Here is a 20,451-nt window from a genome sequence, read left to right as displayed (position 1 = left end):
ATATAGAGAAATCACTGTACTATTCTTTGATCCACGCTACCTTGCACTCCTCGAGGAGTGCAGGACCGGGGCCTCTGGAGCTTCGTAGGTTCTCTCGGAGTATACCCCGTGATAGTGGGGATAATTGGGTGTCATTTATCATCGAGGCCTTGGCGACATATATAGAGAAGTCACTGTACTATTCTTTGATCCACGCGACCTTGCACTCCTCGAGGAGTGTAGGACCGAGGCCTCTCGAGCTTCGTGGGTTCTCACGGGGTATACTCCGTGATAGTAGGGATAATTCCGCGACGTTTATCATCCAGGTATTGACGACATAAATAGAGAAATCACTGTACTATTCTTTGATCCACGCGACCTTGCACTCCTCGAGGAGTGTAGGACCGAGGCCTCTGGAGCTTCGTAGGTTCTCTCGGAGTATGCCCCGTGATAGTGGGGATAATTCTGCGACGTTTATCATCGAGGCCTTGGCGACATGAATAGAGAAGTCACTGTACTATTCTTTGATCCACGCGACCTTGCACTCCTCGAGGAGTGTAGGACCGAGGCCTCTAGAGCTTCGTGGTCCCTCACGGAGTATACTCCGTGATAGTGGGGATAATTCCGCGACGTTTATCATCGAGGCCTTGGCGACATATATAGAGAAATCACTGTACTATTCTTTGATCCACGCGACCTTGCACTCATCGAGGAGTGTACTACCGAGGCCTCTCGAGCTTCGTGGGTTCTCACGGAGTATACCCCGCGGTAGTGGGGATAATTCTGCGACGTTTATCATCGAGGCCTTGGCGACATATATAGAGAAATAACTGTACTATTCTATTGTTTACAATACACAATTTGAGAGATATCTTTGGCTCCTCGTTGAAGGGGTGCTTGACAAGAGCGATCAGCAAGGCCGCAAATTAGAAATTCGCGACTGTGTTCGCGAAAGTTCCGCGGACAGGCCGCTCAGCTCTTTTTAATCGGACTCGTTACTTAACTCGGTCTCCCGGCCCGGCGCGACGGCAACTTCGCGAACATTTGCTCGCTATTAGACGCGAAAATAGATTACGTAGCCTCCGATGCTTCAACGTCCATTCATAATTCCGGCAAGCAACCAGGGGACAACTCGCCTCGAAACTTTTCGCCGCTGTGTGACAGGGAGTTTATAAACGCGGGGCGGGCTGCCCGTTTATTGTTCCGTCACCCCTGGGACGTCACCGTAAAAAATAGAGGCTCTCCTCGAGTCCTCGGGGATGGGGGTTTTGGGCGTGGCTAATCGCTGGCAGAAGGCAGGCGAGCAAAGAGGACGACAATCTCTCGGCTATGAATAAATTTCATCGGAGGTCTTCCACAAGGACTGCTCTTTCACTTTACTTGTTCACTTCAACTTTCTCCGCCTCTCTTCTTCTTCTTCTTCTTCTTCTTCTTCTTCTTACCAACCCCCTTTCGCTCACCCCTCCCTTCACCCTTCCAAAGCGATTCTTACTCCTCGAAGATTATCGCGTGTAACGAAGCCCCCTCGAATGATCTGCCTCCGGCCCTGGCATTGTTTACTTCGTTTTTTCAAGAGATTTTGTGTACCCCCATTGTGAACCGAACTATGTTGAACATTGCTTCCAAAGTTTCGACGCTCGGGGCCAAACCTCAGATTCTCCACAATATTCTCGATTGACCTGTGATCATTTCTTTAAGGAAAATAGCACGACAATGGGACTGGGCTCATTTCACAGTCTGAAGCCTCTACTTTCGCTGTCCATTGTTCGTTTTTGTCCGACGACATAGTAGGATTATTGTAAAATATTTTTTAACGATAGTGGGGGTGGAAACGTTGCCTCGAAAATACTGCATATTGAAACGCCTGCAAAAAGGGTAACAAATTTTTCTCGCGAATGAATCTTCCGCGGATTTGAAGACTGAAGCTTCCTCTTTAAAACGGGACCTTGAAAGTCGACCTACGATCTTTCTTTACTGTTTTATGGATCAAATATGAGGACCAAGTTTGGTCATCGATGCACCTTATGTTGCCATAAAGTTGGCCGGACACCTTCCATTAAAAAATCGATAACTGGATCGAAAAAAATCGTAGATCAACTTTTAAGGTCTCGTTGTAAAGAGCAAGCTTCAGTCTTCAAATCCATGGAAGATTCATTGGCGAGAAAAATTTTTTCACGTTTTTACGGACGTTTAAATGTGTATCATTTTCGAGAAGAAACGTGTCTTCTGTTCTTAGAACCATTTCTTTACACTTTCAGGGTGAGGGTTTTGTTTAAAATATTCGGAATATTTTTTTAGCGAACTGCGTCGTATAAATGTCGCATAAACAAATGATAGAGTAACATCCTCGCGCAGATACGGGAAGCAGAATTGAATGAAACGTCAGTTCTGCAGACGGGGAATTAGCGATTCCTTGTTAACGCCGAGTCTCTTAAGTCTCCAGCAATTGGGAATACACGTAAACTACATTCCGATGTTCATTGCTCGTGCGTTGAACTTCGCCCTCGTCCCGCTCATCTAATTACTACGGATTTATCAGTATTAGAGCTCCGGCAACTAATTTCCGGCACGTGCGCAGCTTGATGCACTTCTGATGTTTTAACGCACACCTGCCGACCGGCTCTCTTGGTCCATATTCTAGGCAAGTTCATGTAATCACGGATACATACTGATCTTTCAATTACACGTGTTTTTCTTACTAATTGAGTTTCGAGATCCCCCTCGACAGTTTCGCTTCGGAAAACTTCTATCTGCTTGATTCGCAAATCGATTTAATATAAATTGCTTACGGCCTCCTGTAGACGCTTCTCCTGCAAATTTTACACGAAATAAATTTAGTTAACGAATTTTTTAATCGTGACAATTTTTATATTAATTTTATCAATTTGTATTTTTAACTTCTTTAGAGTTCGTCAGCATTGCTGGTGGAACTAAAAGTTTAAATTAATTACTGGAGACTGTGCAGTTAAATTTCGATTTTGGTAGTCCGGGTCGAAATAGACCCAGGTCAATGGACTATCCAGAAAAGTCGTGAGATTTTGTAATGGTTGAAAGCTTTAAGGATGAAGTTTTGGTAATTAATTTGATGAGGGTAGCAGAATATGGTCACTTTTCGCACTGTTATTCGCACAGTGGCTCCACTGTTATCTCAGCATTGTATCACGCTACTGTCAAAGCCACAGACAGTCACATAAGAGCGTGCCCACCCTTTCAATGTTATTTCTGAACACACTCTCGACCCGAGGCAATGCAATAAATAGACCGCGAGCACTTTGTGAGAAATAAAAATTGTCCGCATTCATTTCAAGATACAGAAACTACCTCGACATTTATTTCTCTTCTTGATCATCATAATATCTTAAAAAAAAAAAGAATACCACTGCCAATTTTCAATTCTGTGAATACTGTACATTCAATCTACTAATTACACAATTTTATTTCTCACTCGTAATCATTGCGGACGAGTCTCTCGACAAGCCACAAACATTTTCACCGAGGTAAACGTCCCAGTATCCCAGTAATTACTTTGGAAGCTAATGCAATGTAATTACTGAAAGTTAGGCCAGTCAAAAGTCTTATAATTTTATAGTAAAGAAATTGATTTTCTTGCACGTTCGAATATTTGGTTTACATATTAAAGTATATTGATTTCGTTAATTCTTTCTCGTAACATAAAATATCAGATACAAATATTCCCTTAATAAATTGGCGAGATTTCGTAGTAAAAGCTTAAGAAATTCTTCAAGATTTGTTATAAATATGACACGTGTTTCAAAATAATAATTTTTACCTAATAAGTTCCAATTTCATATAATGACTATTTTCATTTGTTAATGAGTGTTTCTACTTTATGCTACTAATTTTTCTTTTTAATTACATTAACAAGTAAGGTAAGATTTGTTATAAATATGACACATGTTTCAAAATAATAATTTTTAGCTAATAAGTTTCAATTTCATATAATGCCTATTTTCATTTGTTAATGAGTGTTTCTACTTTATGCTACTAACTTTTGTTTTTAATGACATTAACACGTAAGGTAAGATTCGTTATAAATATGACACATGTTTCAAAATAATAATTTTTAGCTAATAAGTTTCAATTTCATATAATGACTATCTTCATTTATGTTAGTGAGTGTTCCTACTTTCTGCTACTAATTTTTGTTTTTAATTACATTAACAAGTAAGGTAAGATTCGTTATAAATATGACACATGTTTCAAAATAATAGTTTTTACCTAATAAGTTCCAATTTCATATAATGATTATTTTCATTTGTTAATGAGTGTTTCTACTTTATGCTACTAACTTTTGTTTTTAATGACATTAACACGTAAGGTAAGATTCGTTATAAATATGACACATGTTTCAAAATAATAATTTTTACCTAATAAGTTTCAATTTCATATAATGCCTATTTTCATTTGTTAATGAGTGTTTCTACTTTATGCTACTAACTTTTATTTTTAATTACATTAACAAGTAAGGTAAAAAATAAATGAAATTTTTATTACTGACTGAGACACGGTCAGCCACTGGAACGTTTACCTTATGACGAATTTTATTTTGTTGGCGCTCGAAGCATCTCGTGCATATTTTTCATTCCTGAAAGATAGTAATCTCGACATAAACCGAAGGAACTACTGTGAAATCCACTTCTCGTAATCCCAGCGAGTGAGAGAGTCTCCCTTTAATAAAGCCACGGGATTAGGTTCGACAGGAATCGTAATATTTCGTCCCGCAGTTTAACAACCCCCCGAGGTATTCTTCCTCGTTGGTCCGTAAAGAGCAGGCTCTAGGACAGTTTTCTTTTACCATGTACCGAAAACGGCCCCTCTGATGTACCGCGAACGACTGCGACTGCCGTTTTCAACGTCTTTTTCAACCTTTCTCTCTCCCTCTCGGTTTTCTTTCTCGTCAGCTCGCTTTACCTGTCCGCGGTCGCTTCAATTTTCTCGAGAGACTATCTATATAGTCGGGGGGACGAAGATATTCTTTAAGCACGTCGTCTACTTCTCGCCTCTAGTGCCTTTTTCCCCTGCATCAGCGCGAGAAAATAAGCTCGCGACATTCTAAGCTCAGGCCAACTTTCGAACTTCGGAACCGAAATTCTTTTCTTCTCGCCACAGTTCTTGTAAAGTGGCAAGTGACGCTAATCCTTGTGTACAATTTTCCTTTGAATCAAAAAGACTGTAGGGTAATTCCGTAAATAGATCTCTTTTTGACCTCACCAATGGCGATTTTGTTATAGTCCATGCAAAATTAGGGTAGGTTTAAGTCATCATTTTCCCGGTTCAGAATTTGTTTAAAAATTACAGGCCTTCGAAGTTTGCTATTTATAGAATACCTTACAAATTTTTAATTCTTCTATGTAGAAAGAGTAAAGAAGGGTCATTTCATGTCAAATCGATCATTTCTTGACCTAACCATCGGAGATTTTATTCTAATTCAAATATGTTGTAGTCCGTGTGAAATTAGGGGGAGTTTAAGTCATCATTTTGCCGGTTCAGAATTTGTTTAAAAATTACAGGCCTTCGAAGTTTGCTATTTTTAGAATACCTTACAAATTTTTAATTCTTCTATGTAGAAAGAGTAAAGAAGGGTCATTTCATGCCAAATCGATCATTTCTTGACCTAACCATCGGAGATTTTATTCTATTTGAAATATGTTGTAGTCCGTGTGAAATTAGGGGGGGGTTTAAGTCATCATTTTGCCGGTTCAGAATTTGTTTAAAAATTACAGGCCTTCGAAGTTTGCCATTTTTAGAATACCTTACAAATTTTTAATTCTTCTATGGAGAAAGAGTAAAGAAGTGTCGTTTCATGCCAAATCGATCATTTCTTGACCTAACCACCAGCGATAGTGTTCTAATTGAAATATGTTGTAGTCCGAGTAAAATAAGGGGGGGTTTAAGTCATCATTTTGTCTGTTCAGAATTTGTTTAAAAATTACAGGCCTTGAAAGTGTGCCATTTGTAGAATTTCTTACAAATTTTTAATTCTTCTATGGAGAAAGATTAAAGAGGGTCATTCCATGACAAATTGATTACTTCTTGACCTAACCACCGCCGATTGTGTTCTATTTGAAATATGTTATAGTCCGTGTGAAATTAGGGGGGGGGGGTTTAAGTCATCATTTTGCCGGTTCAGAATTTGTTTAAAAATTACAGGCCTTCGAAGTTTGCAATTTTTGCCCATTTTGACAAAAATGGGCTCCGCTCACGAATTTTTATCTCAGTAACCATTTGTCCGATTGCGCTAAATTTTTTTTTGTTTTATTCAAAAAAGATTGGGCTATTGTAAAATAATTTTTTCAACCTCGTTAATTAACTTTATAATGTCGAAAAACGTAAACGAATTCTTTTTTCTTGCGTTCTTTCCAACGAGGGATCACAGTTTTTCAAATTTTAAAAAATTGAAGTTTTCCCGTGAAAATGAGCTCTCCAAAAATATGGAGACTTGAAAATTGACGTCACGATGAGCTGGGAAAAGACGAGGTGCACAGGTGCATAAATCTCTGCAATCTGGAAAGGTTATGAAACGTATTTTTGCCATTCGAACTGGTTACAACACGTTCGTGGTTGAACAGCGTTACAACTCCGATATTTCGGGAGGAACGACAAAATTAGTTTAACAAGACAATTCGCTGATAAATTGTCATACAAAATAGCATCATCGCAGCGTTGAATTTCGTTATAATTCAGCTCGCATCGTTATTTATAATTCGCAACATGGGAATTAGTATCGGTCGGTAGCCCAAGCGTTGTAAATGAAAATTCAGGTATGGTTGGTTCTTCGGACACGTGCAAAATTCGAGAATTAATTAGACCGGAGAGTTAATTAAATTGTAAAGATGACCGGCGCGTGTACCCTCTGCTGTGTTCGAAATGGAGGACGGGGAGGAGGGGGGAGGAAGGGAGGTCTAGAATGATAAGTTTAAGTAATTATACGACTGACCAGATACAGGGGGGGGGGGATGAAAAGTCCGAGTGATTATCGCGTGACTGATGCGTACGCGCGAATGCATGCAAAATAGTCTGCGAACAGTGGCGTGGATGCATGTAATTGAGGGTTCGGCAATAGATTGCGACAGGAGTAAACTATGGACGCGGCAGCAACCGTGTCTACCCGGGTTAATAGCTCCGCGTTGCCTGCTCTGTATACTTGCCACCTAAATAATTGCGTCGTTCGCGACTCTGCAATGCATTTATACCGATATCTTCTTAGTTGACGGCGCAGTGAATAATTAAGACGCTCGAGACAATCGTATCGCTCGCAAACGTTTGCTTATCGAGGGCCTTACGGCAGGAGCCACCTTTCACACATTGTGCAAACGTTCAGTTTTCGATCAGCTGTAAATATTTTCAAATTTAATCAAATCTGGAAAATATCTACAGATGTCTCACACTTAATTTAAATAGATTTATAGATATTTAGATAATTAAATTTAAAGAAACTGAGATTAAAATTTCTATAGAAATTTGAAGGAAATTCGTTCGATTTATGATGATCCTGAAATTGAAAAAATTATGAAACTTTGGGGACACGTTCTGCACATGGTGTGGGTTAAACTTTACCTGAGGAAACCAGACATTTTTCACTTTTTAAAATGCAATCCTGTAGATTTTGGCGAGGGAATGTCAAAAATCCAAGTTTCAATCGTAGGAGATCGGTAGTTCAAAAGTTATGCGTATTTAAAGTTGAGCGACAATGAAGATTTGTAGTCATACGAACCTAACCCCGACCAACCTTCTCGCGGCTCCGCTTATTAGACAGCATCTAAGGACACACCAATATGGCGGCGCCCTTGCCTGTCAAAAGCGCTTAAAATCGCCCAACTTTACACACGCATAACTATTGAACTACGGATCTCCTAGCATTAAAACTTGGATTTTCGGCATTTTCTCGCCAAAATCTACAGGATTTCATTAAAAAACGTAAAAAATTTCTGGTTTCCTGAGGGAAAGTTTAACCTACATTTGAATTTATTGGGATATTTAAAGGAATCGAACTTGAGATGTGTTTGGACATTTAAATTTATTTCGATATTTGAAGGAATTTAAATTGAAACGGCTATTTCAATACATCGCGAAACAGTCAGAAATGTCGACGCCATGTTTCGAAGACCACTTCCACGCGTTTATTATTGGACATTTAGACGAATCGGTGCTTGGCAAAACCGTCTCTAGATCCCAGAAGCGGCGAAAGAATTAGTAGCGTAATATTGTTTAATTATTCGCGTGCGATCAATCAACGAAACAAGATTTCCGCAGAAGTAGCACGAAATAGAATCATGGATGATCCGCGCGAGAATCTATTATAAGCCAATGGACGTGGACAATACGGCAGGCCGGAAATGATGCCAGTGACGTAGGCAGAATTGAGACTAGGATAGAACTGTTCGCCATGAAATTGGACTACGGAGATTGTGTCCAATGTACTTCCTGTAGCATCGTAGTTGATAACCGTGCTAGTAGTATGTGGTATAGCGTGCGCACGCGCGCGCGCGCGTACTGTTTGCGATATTCTTTGGCGAACGACACGTACTTGCTTGATTAAATGACGTCGCTTGATATCGAGCTGCTTGTCGCAGTAACGAGATGGCCGACGGCTATGTGCTTGCTCTGTGCCAAAATGATCGACATCGTAATTACTAAAATGCGAACTTTATGGCGATGCTTCGGAACTACGTGCTCCCGTCTATTATGGTTTGATATGTAATTCACTTGCAATTTTTATTAGGTATAACAATATTCAGAAATATTTTATAATCATTTGATTTCGATCGGTCCTGCTGGAGCTGCCATTTTAAAGTACTACTCTGAAGTACCATTTTTCATTATTTTTTAATGTTTCTACTTCCACTGTTTCTAGGCATAAAAACTGTATAATATATTTTTACTGCGTTCAAGATGTAGAACTAAAGGATGTCCCAAAATGACCTGACATTTCAATTTATTAATAAAACGTATTTTTTATTTTTTAATTTATGTGTAAGAGGTTATGTGTGGAACACAATATCTGACAAATGACGGCCTCGTCCCTGTTTGCAAACGTTTACTCTTTTGACGAAATTTTCGATAACAGTTTGGAATAATGGCACTTTTCCTTTCAGAAAACCACAAAGAAAAAAGTCCAATGGCGTCAAATCGCACGATCTTGGTGGCCAGTTCACATCGCCGCAGCGGATTTCTTTTTAAAAACGGACTTTTCGGACCGTCTCTGCAAAGTCTTCACCATTTTCGTAGCGAATTTTCACCATTTCTATGCGTTGCTCGATCATGTAATTCTCCAGGACTAAACCTCAATACTTCCCGATGCCAGTTGTCAATATTAGTACTCCATGTTCGCCACAAAGAAATGGCGCGCAATTTAAAATGTCAGGTCATTTTGGGACACCCTTTACTTTCCTACCGAGGATAAAATTTTTTAATTTTAATAGTTGCACTGCTGGAGGATACTTTCGAACGCTGTTTACTAGACTTTTATGCGAAACAAAAATTGTCTGCGTTACAAGATGCAGTCTCCAGTTTCTACATTGTATATGTCCCAAATGCCTCGCCGATAAATGTCCCAGAACTATCCCCACTGCCGCAGGGTAAAAAATGGGTCAAGAAGCTCGAGAGACCTCGGTCGCGTCTAGAGAATTGCAGGCCCGAGTTAGCTGTAGAGTGTTTACTCTATATATGTCCCAAATGCCTGGCCGATAAAAGTCCCAGAATTATATACCCCGTGAGAGGCCAAGAACCGAGGCCCCTAGAGCTTCGCTGTCCTTTTGCACGTTCGGTGTGGATCAAAGAATAATATTTCCTGGCCGATATATGTCCCTGACTGTGTCCCTGACCCTTGTCCGTGTTATGGACATATATCGAGTAAAAACTGTACGTAGCTGTATAACTTCTTTTCTACTTCAATAAATTGAGAAGAACAAAACAGGGGTATACCCCGCGTTAGCGGGGATAATTCCGCGACGTTTATCATTCAAATCTTGGCGACATATATAGAGAAATCGCTGTATTAGTAAAATTGGTCACTCTTTCAAATTTGATGTATCCATTCCTGTCGTGAATGCGTAAAATCCGCCTAATTATTACTGCTATGAGCACCCGTTTTCCAAAAAAAAAAAAAAAGAAAAATGTCCCCTACTTTTCCGTCGACCCTGATCGAAGGTCGCGCAGTAATCCGTCGTTTCTGTAACATAAACGCGCTCCGCATGGTGGACCTCGTTCGAAGGAGGCGCGCGAAATACCGGAAATAACATCGGCGAGGGCCTAATTGAGGCTTGGGCAATAGATCGCGACAGAATTGGACAATGGAGGGTAGGCTGGTGTGCCGTTAGTGCTGTCTCTTCGAGTGGCCAGCCCGAGGTTAATAGCGTCGCAGAGAGTAGTATGGCCACGGGACGCTCGCAACCGGTGCATTGCTTTATCGTGCATAGTCCTGGCACAATTTCGCGGAGGATATCTCGCATTAAGGCCGGTTCGGCCGACTATATTACAGCATAATGGCTGGGCCATGCGCGTCGCCACGTGCTCGCCTCACCACGCATCGCGTTGTTACGCGAGCCGCTGCAAATTGACAGTAGCCAGTTTGTTGCCCGGTCGTCGTCTTCTAGAGATCATTCTGCAACTTATCACCCGTTTAGCTGACCTAAATCCCCCCGCGACCGACCTCTTAACGCCAACAATTCGCGATCATGGTGTTCGCCTAACTGAGCGACACTTTCGAGCGGAGTTTCCTGGGTCAGAAATTTCACTGCAGTTTCTCTTTCGATATAAGGCGATGGCTCCGGGCTGGCTTTCGTCGTATTTCGGATGAGGAAGACGATTCTCTTATTTCGAAATAAAAAGCGTCGTCTTGTATCGGAATCAAATTGTACATATTGGGGTTATTGAGGGTTAATTAATTGCATTCTCTTTTTCACACTGCCAGCACTTATACTCGGCCCTCTGTAGCGTCCTTTGATAGCACAACTATTTAACACTAGGTTTACGGGACCCGTCAAAATGACGGGTTCTGATATTTTTAATTTACAATTGTTAAGACTCTAAAGATACATCCATGAGAAATTATTCAACAAATTTATTTCTTTGGGTATGTTATTAAAAAACAAGTGGCTAAAAATTTGGGCCGCACATTCTTGTTTATTTTATAGCGAAATGTAAAATAGTCACTTTTAATGCTCCGTAAACCTAGTGTTAAACAATTTTATCCTTGGAAAGAATAGGCACGGTGAATTGAAAATAATTGCTTGAACGAAGCAAATAACGCGGTGAAATAAGAGGAAGTGTTATCTAGCGATGTTAATCTTTTGGCACAACCTAATACAGTCGTATGTCATATACAGTGTTTACACCTTATATGTCCCAAGTGCCTAGCCGATAAAAGTCCGAGAACTATCCCCACTGCCGGGGGGTGTACCCCGTGAGGGGCCATGAACCGAGGCCTCTAGTATCTCCTGGCCGGTATATGTCACTGGTTAGACCCGTGCTTTGGACATAAATCGAGTAGACACTATAATTGCTGACTTCATGAAATAAACTAAGCAAAATTGATTTAGGTACTATGGACCAGCCTGTAGATATGAAATTTGTTGTAATTTATTGTCAAAGTACGGTCACACGATCATTGTTACAACAATGGATTTGCTCGAATCTGCCGGGCAGTCGAAGAATCTCATTTTCCAATGTAAGCGAGAAACTGGGCGCCGGCTGAACCATGACCCGCTTTCCAATTAAGTTTTCAAGCAATTACATTTTCTGTTCCGTTCGCCACCGGCGCGGCGCGTCGCGACGCGCGGACTCTGCTTAATCACGGATTTCATTGGCCGCGACGAGTTACCTTTGCAAAGCGGCTTGTTCCAGCTCGTTTAAGGTAAGCTCGAACTCCTTATCGTGAATTAGCCTAACTCACCCCGCCAGGAAATTATGTTGATATATAACGGCGGTCGGAGAGCGCCGACCAGGATGTTTCGCCGACAGTCCTTGCTTAGGATTTAATTAGGCTAACTTGTGTTCCGGCTGGTGCCCACGAAACGCCACGCACGCTTCTCGATTCGAAGATTTTTCTTTGATTTTCACAGAACGAACAATATTTTTTTGGTTACTTTCCTCGCTTTTCCAGGTCTGTTTTTTCAGTCCGTTGTGTTATTGGCAAAAATAACTGCCGGGGGAAAATGCAAGAGGGTGGAATCGTTTCGAATAGAAGACGCAACGTTTTATTTATTGCAATCTCAAAAAATAGAAGGTCGCCTGCGAACGTTGAACGAATAAAGAGATTAAGTACAGTGAATTCTCGATATTTGTCAGCTACACGGGTCTTGATGTCGTTTATCGAGTATCGGACGTTGAAAAGGACAGCGATGCTCGCCGCCGAGGAGTGTAAACGTATTCGTCCTACATATTATATGTCAAAGTCACAGCGGCAAATACTGTCCACAAGATCCTACTATTGTTTGATGCAAAGAAGTTTTGTTATTGGATTAGTAGTGGTCTCTTAGTCTCACACCGATATACTCGACCCGTATTATGTTATACCTCTCATGGGGTATACCCCGCGGTAGTGGGGATAAGTCCGCGACATTTATCATCCAGGTCTCGGCGACATATATCGAGAATTCACTGTAGAGAATAAGTAGATTTTATGCGTTTCTGACAAAAATGAGTAGGTGAAGCACAAAATAGTGAAAATATCCGAAAATGATATTAATCCCATTATACTATTTGTGACTTATTAAGATTCTTGCGACACACATTTTTATCCTGCATAAAAATTCAGAAGTTAGTGACCACATTTTCGGTAGCGTTCTGCAAGGTTGCTATTACTATTTTTTGGAACTCTTCCATGACCTGACAAATTCAAGAATGAACCGTCATCAGTGGAAGCTATATCTTCTTATGCAACGAAGATAGTTACTCATTTATCATCCAGGTCTCGGCGACATATATCGAGAATTCACTGTAGAGAATAAGTAGATTTTATGCATTTCTGACAAAAATGAGTAGGTGAAACACAAAATAGTGAAAATATCCGAAAATGATATTAATCCCATTACACTATTTGTGACTTATTAAGATTCTTGCGACACACATTTTTATCCTGCGTAAAAATTCAGAAGCTAGTGACCACATTTTCGGTAGCGTTCATCAAGATTGCTGTTACTATTTTTTGGAACTCTTCCATGACCTGACAAATTCAAGAATGAAGTATCATCATTGCAAGCTATATCTTCTTATACAACGAAGATAGTTACTCATTTATCATCCAGGTCTCGGCGACATATATCGAGAATTCACTGCAGAGAATAAGTAGATTTTATGCGTTTCTGACAAAAATGAGTAGGTGAAGCACAAAATAGTGAAAATATCCGAAAATGATATTAATCCCATTATACTATTTGTGACTTATTAAGATTCTTGCGACACACATTTTTATACTGCATAAAAATTCAGAAGCTAGTGACCACATTTTCGGTAGCGTTCATCAAGATTGCTGTTACTATTTTTTGGAACTCTTCCATGACCTGACAAATTCAAGAATGAAGTATCATCATTGCAAGCTATATCTTCTTATACAACGAAGATAGTTACTCATTTATCATCCAGGTCTCGGCGACATATATCGAGAATTCACTGCAGAGAATAAGTAGATTTTATGCGTTTCTGACAAAAATGAGTAGGTGAAGCACAAAATAGTGAAAATATCGGAAAATTATATTAATCCCATTACACTATTTGTGACTTATTAAGATTCTTGGGATACACATTTTTATCCTGCGTAAAAATTCAGAAGCTAGTGACCACATTTTCGGTAGCGTTCTGCAAGATTGCTGTTACTATTTTTTGGAACTCTTCCATGACCTGACAAATTCAAGAATGAAGTATCATCAGTGGAAGCTATATCTTCTTATGCAACGAAGATAGTTACTCGTTCAAAGGCGGGGGAATCACGTTACTGTCAAGAAGCTCGAAAAACTTATCTAACTTAACTTCGTTTTATGTTCCAGGTAAGCCTGTGAAGCAGAATCGGTAACGACATCGGCTTACGGGGGTCGGGTAAGAAACCCATAAGACATTCCGTTCAGCTCTTGCCCTTTGTCCTGATCGATAACGTGTCCTGACCAGGGTCGCATTTATGTTCGTCCGATCGGATGTTTCGCATTTCGATGCTGCGAATCCTTCAAAGTAGAATAGAACCTTGCCATAGCACGCCAAAAGACAGTTGGAGACATGAGCGAGTCAGAACTGTCAGAACCTGTATCTGAATTGTACGAAATACTGAACTTCGACGAACACAAAATTCTTTAGTTTGCACAAATCCTTCACTAACAAAATACTGATAAAAATTATCAACAAATATCTGAGTCCTCGAATCCCATATTCAAACTTTTACTGGTGGCTTTAATACTAAAGAATTAATATTAACAGTAAAAAAATGATTAGCAAATCCTTCACTAACAAAATACTGATAAAAATTATCAACAAATATCTGAGTCCTCGAATCCCATATTCAAACTTGTACTGATGGCTTTAATACTAAAGAATTAATATTAGCAGTAAAAAAATGATTAGCAAATCCTTCACTAACAAAATACTAGTAAAAATTATCCACAAATATCTCAGTCCTCGAATCCCATATTCAAACTTTTACTGGTGGCTTTAATACTAAAGAATTAATATTAGCAGTAAAAAAATGATTAGCAAATCCTTCACTAACAAAATACTAGTAAAAATTATCCACAAATATCTGAGTCCTCGAATCCCATATTCAAACTTGTACTGGTGGCTTTAATACTAAAGAATTAATATTAGCAGTAAAAAAATGATTAGCAAATCCTTCACTAACAAAATACTAGTAAAAATTATCCACAAATATCAGATTCCCGAATTCCATATTCAAACTTTTACTGGTGGATTTAATACTAAAGAATTAATATTAGCAGTAAAAAAATGATTAGCAAATCCTTCACTAACAAAATACTAGTAAAAATTATCCACAAATATCAGATTCCCGAATTCCATATTCAAACTTTTACTGGTGGATTTAATACTAAAGAATTAATATTAGCAGTAAAAAAATGATTAGCAAATCCTTCACTAACAAAATACTGATAAAAATTATCAACAAATATCTGAGTCCTCGAATCCCATATTCAAACTTCTACTGGTGGCTTTAATACTAAAGAATTAATATTAACAGTAAGAAAATGATTAGCAAATCCTTCACTAACAAAATACTGATAAAAATTATCAACAAATATCAGATTCCCGAATCCCATATTCAAACTTTTACTGATGACTTTAATACTAAAGAATTAATATTAACAGTAAAAAAATGATTAGCACATCTATTATTCTGAAGAAGTGTGATTAAATTGTCAATCTATAATTTTTCATATAGCAATATAACGTCTCTGGACCAACGGCACCATGTTGTAAAATCTTCGAACAACACATTCCTATCGTTCCACAATCAATAACGAACAGTTTATACTATTTTTTCACCGGAATTGTGTACAGAACGCCAGTAGTCCTCGAGAGATTCTCAAGTGAAAACTACGGTCACGCGCGAAAGCCAACAGCGAAAGTCGACAATAATTATTCCCAGCAGTGTAACAGTGCGATTTAACGTTCTTTTAACGAGTGCACCGTGGTGTACAAGCTTCGAACAATGTAACGTCATTATTTCACGATAAACAATGCGGGCAACATAAACGAAAGTCGAGTTTCCGAAGAATGTAGGACAATTAAAGAGTTTCAGGGTTTATCGTCGAGTTCTCGCAAATATTTGCAACCAGCGCGCTTTTAACCAACTATTAACCGATGCCCTAAATGAATGGCTCCATGATTTCGGGACTTGGTCGCGAATTGGGCACGCAAAATCGATAGAACTCGGATTCCATCGCGCCTCGAACTGGATCCCGTTGGATCCTCGGCTTAATCGCAGACAACTATGGCTTTGGAATCTTAGCCTCGGCACCGTAAAGCTGAGATTGAGCGTTAGGGAACCGGCGAAATGGTAAGGCGGCCGGTATGGGGGTGGAATTGGCTGCGCTTTATCTGTAGTTTGCCGACGACGACGACGTTCGAAACCGGTCCACGCTGAGAAACGGTGAAAGGGTGAAAGCCCATGCTATTGCGAGGAGTATTGCTCCGGGGTTGTACGAGGGAACGCAGGAAGCGGCGCGGTTGGCGAAAGTAAACCGGCGACTTAATAACGGTATTTAGCGTCGGCGCGAACTTTATAAACTTTGCTTAATCCCCGGCGACAAATCCGCCATTTTTACCTCCGTAAATTCTCCCTCTCTCTTTCTTCGCGAACGATTTTCCGTATTCGAGTTGTCGCACGGAAACGTATCCCCGTTTCCGTGAATGAATCAGCCGATTTCGCTCACGGGAACAGTTACAGGACCCTCCAGGATGCTAAACGTGTATGAACATTTTTGTTGGACAATTTGTAGGCGCTGTGAACGAATAGAATTGTCTCAGTGTCGTGTATGGTGGAGGAGAAGGCCCGACGTTTGTTAAAAATTTATTACACATTCGGAACACATTTTTGGTTGTTTGTGGAACCTTTATCGGTATGTCCGTGGCATTTTTCTGGTGAAAATGAGCCCAAACACGATACAGTTCGAGTCTCGTATGCTCGTTTAATCCACGTTTTTGTCGGACCTCGATTATCCGAACTTACAATGTACAAGTCCCATGGCTCATTAAAGCGAGTGAACAAACAATTCTATTTGGCTTCTGATAATTGTAAATCGATGCAAACAGTTTTTATTTTGCAGAAAAATCTTGCAAAAATGATTCAAAAATTTTGTGACAAATGTGCACACTCAGATTACCGATTTAGATAAAAGTCAGAGAAGTCTAAAATGTCTAGCGAATAAAGAGCTCGGCGAGTTAATTATCGGTCTGCGGAGCGTCTTATCGGTACTAATCGGTAATCAAGAATTAACGAGTACAGTGTTGGCTGCGTTCAGGCTCGTTTATGGTAATTGGCCTATTTCGTTCTCGGCTTCAAATGAACGAACAGCTCGGGAGCGGCTTCCTCCCTTAGAAATCGTACGCGTGCGACACTTGGTGCCCGCGGAAATACAATTATTCGATAATGTGTCGCGGAACGAGACGTCACCGGGTTCGGGAAGACGTATTGTTCGGAGCTTAGGCGAACGGAATGTGGGTCAGCGAGTATCGCGTGCGCGGCGGCTGCTCCCGCGACCAATCAACTCTAATCCAGTTCGCGTGGACTTGATTCCTTAACTCTGGCGACGATCTTCCGGGAGCGAGCGCTTAACCGGGGCACGCTTAACCGGGGAACTGTTCCCGTCGCACGGCTTTAATCCCGTGACGGCGATCTACGGGTTCAGAAAGCAGGGAAATTCGCGATACAGCTGGCACGCGATCAAACGATCCCTTCCCGCCCCGCTGCAGAAACCGGCTTAAGTTATTTTCCGTGTTACGTATTGTCAACGCGGAACGAGTTTCTTCGGTTACCCCGGAAATGGCCCCGGTTTAGCGAGAAGAACGCGATCCGGCTTTAATGTCGAGCCATTTAATTTTAACGTTCCGATCGATTGAACGCACTGCGAACGGTCTTGTCCGAGACTCTACTTTCCTTGTGTAAAAACACTTGTGCCGGTTTATTTTTACCGCTTAAGTGGCGTAATGGGGTCTCTCGTGACCCCGACAATGTTTCTGTACACAACTTCCGGATACTGTACGATAATTGCAAATACAGGGTGTCCCACATAAATGGGAACACCTAAATATCTTTCGTATTTGCAGTCCTATCAGAAAACTTCAGAGGACAAAGTGACACTATTGCATGGGGCAATATAATGGCGAAGAAAAAAATTTTTTATGTCGTGTTTTTTAATGAAATTTCGATGTTTTTTTTTTTAATGGAATAGTACATTTTTTTACGATAGCATGATAGACAATAAAAAACTGAATGTAGTGGATACCACCTTTTTGACCTTGAGATGACCTTGAGCAAGAATAATCATGTTGAAGCGGATTTTTTTACATATCATAATAAATGTTCGAAATGTTGACCATCCTCATTTATGCAATGTTGCAGTCTTTTAATAAATGATCTGTAGGCATTGTCGATTTCCTGAGACGTAATTGAAGCACATGCTGCAGTAATCCTTTGCCGCATATCCTCTGGCGTTGTGGGTTTATCTTTCTACACAATACATTTTATCTTGCCCCATAGATAAAAGTCCAATGATGTCAGATCCGGAGAACGGGCTGGCCATGGAATTGGTCCTCGTCGCCCAATCCAGCGTCCAGGATATTTCGTATTTAGCACCGTTCTAGCAACTTTGGAATAATGCGCTGGAGAACCATCATGTTGAAACCACATGCGCTCCCGATCGACTAACGTAATTTCTTCTGAAAGGCCCGACAAATCCTGGTGTAAAAATGCAGCATACTTTATACCAGTAAGAGTTCCTTGTATAAAGTACGGGCCTATTATTGGCCTCCTTTTTTTTACATAAACATACGCTGTTTACTGTGAAAACTATTTCGAACATTTATTATGATATGTAAAGGTCAACCCGACGTGAACAACGCGCAATCTCTACTGAAACACGTAAGTTTTAAACTTCCACATTTCATCCGTTTCAACACGATTATTCTTGCTCAAGGTCATTTCAAGGTCAAAAAGGTGGTATCCACTAAATTCAGTTTTTTATTGTCTATCATGCTATCGTAAAAAAAAATATACTATTCCATTTAGAAAAAACATCGGTGACCTTGAAATTTCATTAAAAAACACGACATAAAAAATTTTTTTCTTCACCATTATATTGCCCCCCTGCAATAGTGTCTCTTTGTCCTCTGAAGTTTTCTGATAGGACTGTAAATACGAAAGATATTTAGGTGTTCCCATTTATGTGGGACACCCAGTATATGTCGCCAAGGCCTGGATGATAATCCTCGCGTAATTATTTCCACTACCGCGGGGTATACCCTGTGAGGGGCCACTTGAGCGGACGCCGAGGAGTGTCTCCTGGACGATACATGACGTTGACAAGTACCGTGTTGTTGACATATATCGAGAATTCACTGTATCGTCCAGAAGACATAACCGAGCCGTGTTATGTTTACACTCCTCAGCGTCCGAGGCCTCTCGAGCTTCGCGGCACCTTACTGGGTATGCCCCGCAGTAGTGGGGATAATTCTGCGGCGTTTATCATGCAGGCTTTGGCGACATGTACTGGGTGTTCATTTGAAAACTTTCCAGCCGAATATCTCGAAAAGTATGAGAGATATTAAAAAAGTATAAGACACGTGTGCAAGGATGCCGAGGGGGAAAGACGGGGGCGCTATCAGTTTTTTATTTGGTTGCCGTTTTCAAGGTCATTTGAAGGTCAACTTTGTTTTTTCAAATGGAAACCTATATTTTTTATTACGGGATCTTATTGTACGTAAAAACACCAGCAATTTTCGTAGGATACATTCTTTCATCCGCGAACTAGTTTCGGAGATGGACACATGTTCTACACTTTTTTAATATCTTCCATACTTTTCGAGATATTCGGCTGGATGGTTTCCAAACGAACACCCTGTATAGGGAAGTCACTGTACCAAGTTTCTTGAACTTCTTTGGGACAGTTTGATTTTGTTTAAAATTAATCAAATTACATTTTATATTTGGGTGATCACCGTCGACCCTTTTATGATTATAGAGGGCATTATTATGGATATTATTATGTTTGTCGATAATCGATGATAAGCAGAATATTCGCCTGTGTGTGCCCGGTATCGGTTATGTGATACCATTCTTAGTGGCTTGTTTGTGAGGCGACCATTAGGACAGAAATCGGTTTACATTAGCTAGCTTGATATTGGGACAGGGATCGGTATATGTATAGTTGGAATTGGTCGTGGAACATGGTCGTGGTATCCAACTGTGCGGCTGCAGACGCCGATCACGTTTGATCGAGATTACTGTGCTGATTCAATTCGCGTAATGTGCATCGAGGCGCATCGTTGCTACGGTGGATCCTCAAAAGCGACAGATTACTAAGTCAATCAACCGGCGATCGATCGCTAATTGTTCCCATTTAATACTCTTGCTGCATTCTTTCCAGCTCCTCTCGTGCTCTCAACGGTGCATTTAAAACTCGGTGCATACAAAACTGTTTTTCCAGGGCGTTCCGACGAATTGTTTGTGACTTGTGAAGAGAACGTTAATCATTCTCCGGAAATCTAATTTACTAGGTCGTTCCAGTTATTTCTGGGAACAATCAGTTTATCAGAAAATACATCCGCTGCAACCACTATAGCAATATCAGATTAATTTCCCGGCAAAATTCGTTACAAAATTCAGGAAGACGCGACTGCAGTTTGACTACTCTCCTAAAATCTAATTTATTAGGTCATTAAACTTATTCCTGGGAACGTCGGTTCACCAGAAAATGCATCGACTGCACCACGACAACAAAATCACATCAATTT

General features: G+C 40.3%; 1 protein-coding gene and 1 long non-coding RNA gene across 3 annotated transcripts in view; one reads left to right on the top strand and one right to left on the bottom strand.

Moving 5' to 3' along the window:
- Fas1 (fasciclin 1 Fas1 domain-containing) overlaps positions 1-20,451 on the top strand; it is a 480,077-nt gene that overhangs the window by 222,170 nt on the left and 237,456 nt on the right. The gene's annotated exons all lie outside the window — the stretch shown is intronic.
- LOC143361130 (uncharacterized) lies at positions 18,003-18,533 on the bottom strand. The gene is made up of 2 exons (XR_013083415.1): positions 18,217-18,533; positions 18,003-18,136 (listed from the first exon to the last, which is right to left on the bottom strand). It is a non-coding gene; the product is annotated as an uncharacterized LOC143361130 (long non-coding RNA).

The sequence above is a fragment of the Halictus rubicundus genome, chromosome 14 (assembly GCF_050948215.1).
Source record: "Halictus rubicundus isolate RS-2024b chromosome 14, iyHalRubi1_principal, whole genome shotgun sequence".
Taxonomy (NCBI): domain Eukaryota; kingdom Metazoa; phylum Arthropoda; class Insecta; order Hymenoptera; family Halictidae; genus Halictus; species Halictus rubicundus.
The sequence above is the reverse complement of the archived record's forward strand: the minus strand, read 5'-3'. Positions and strand labels throughout refer to the sequence as shown.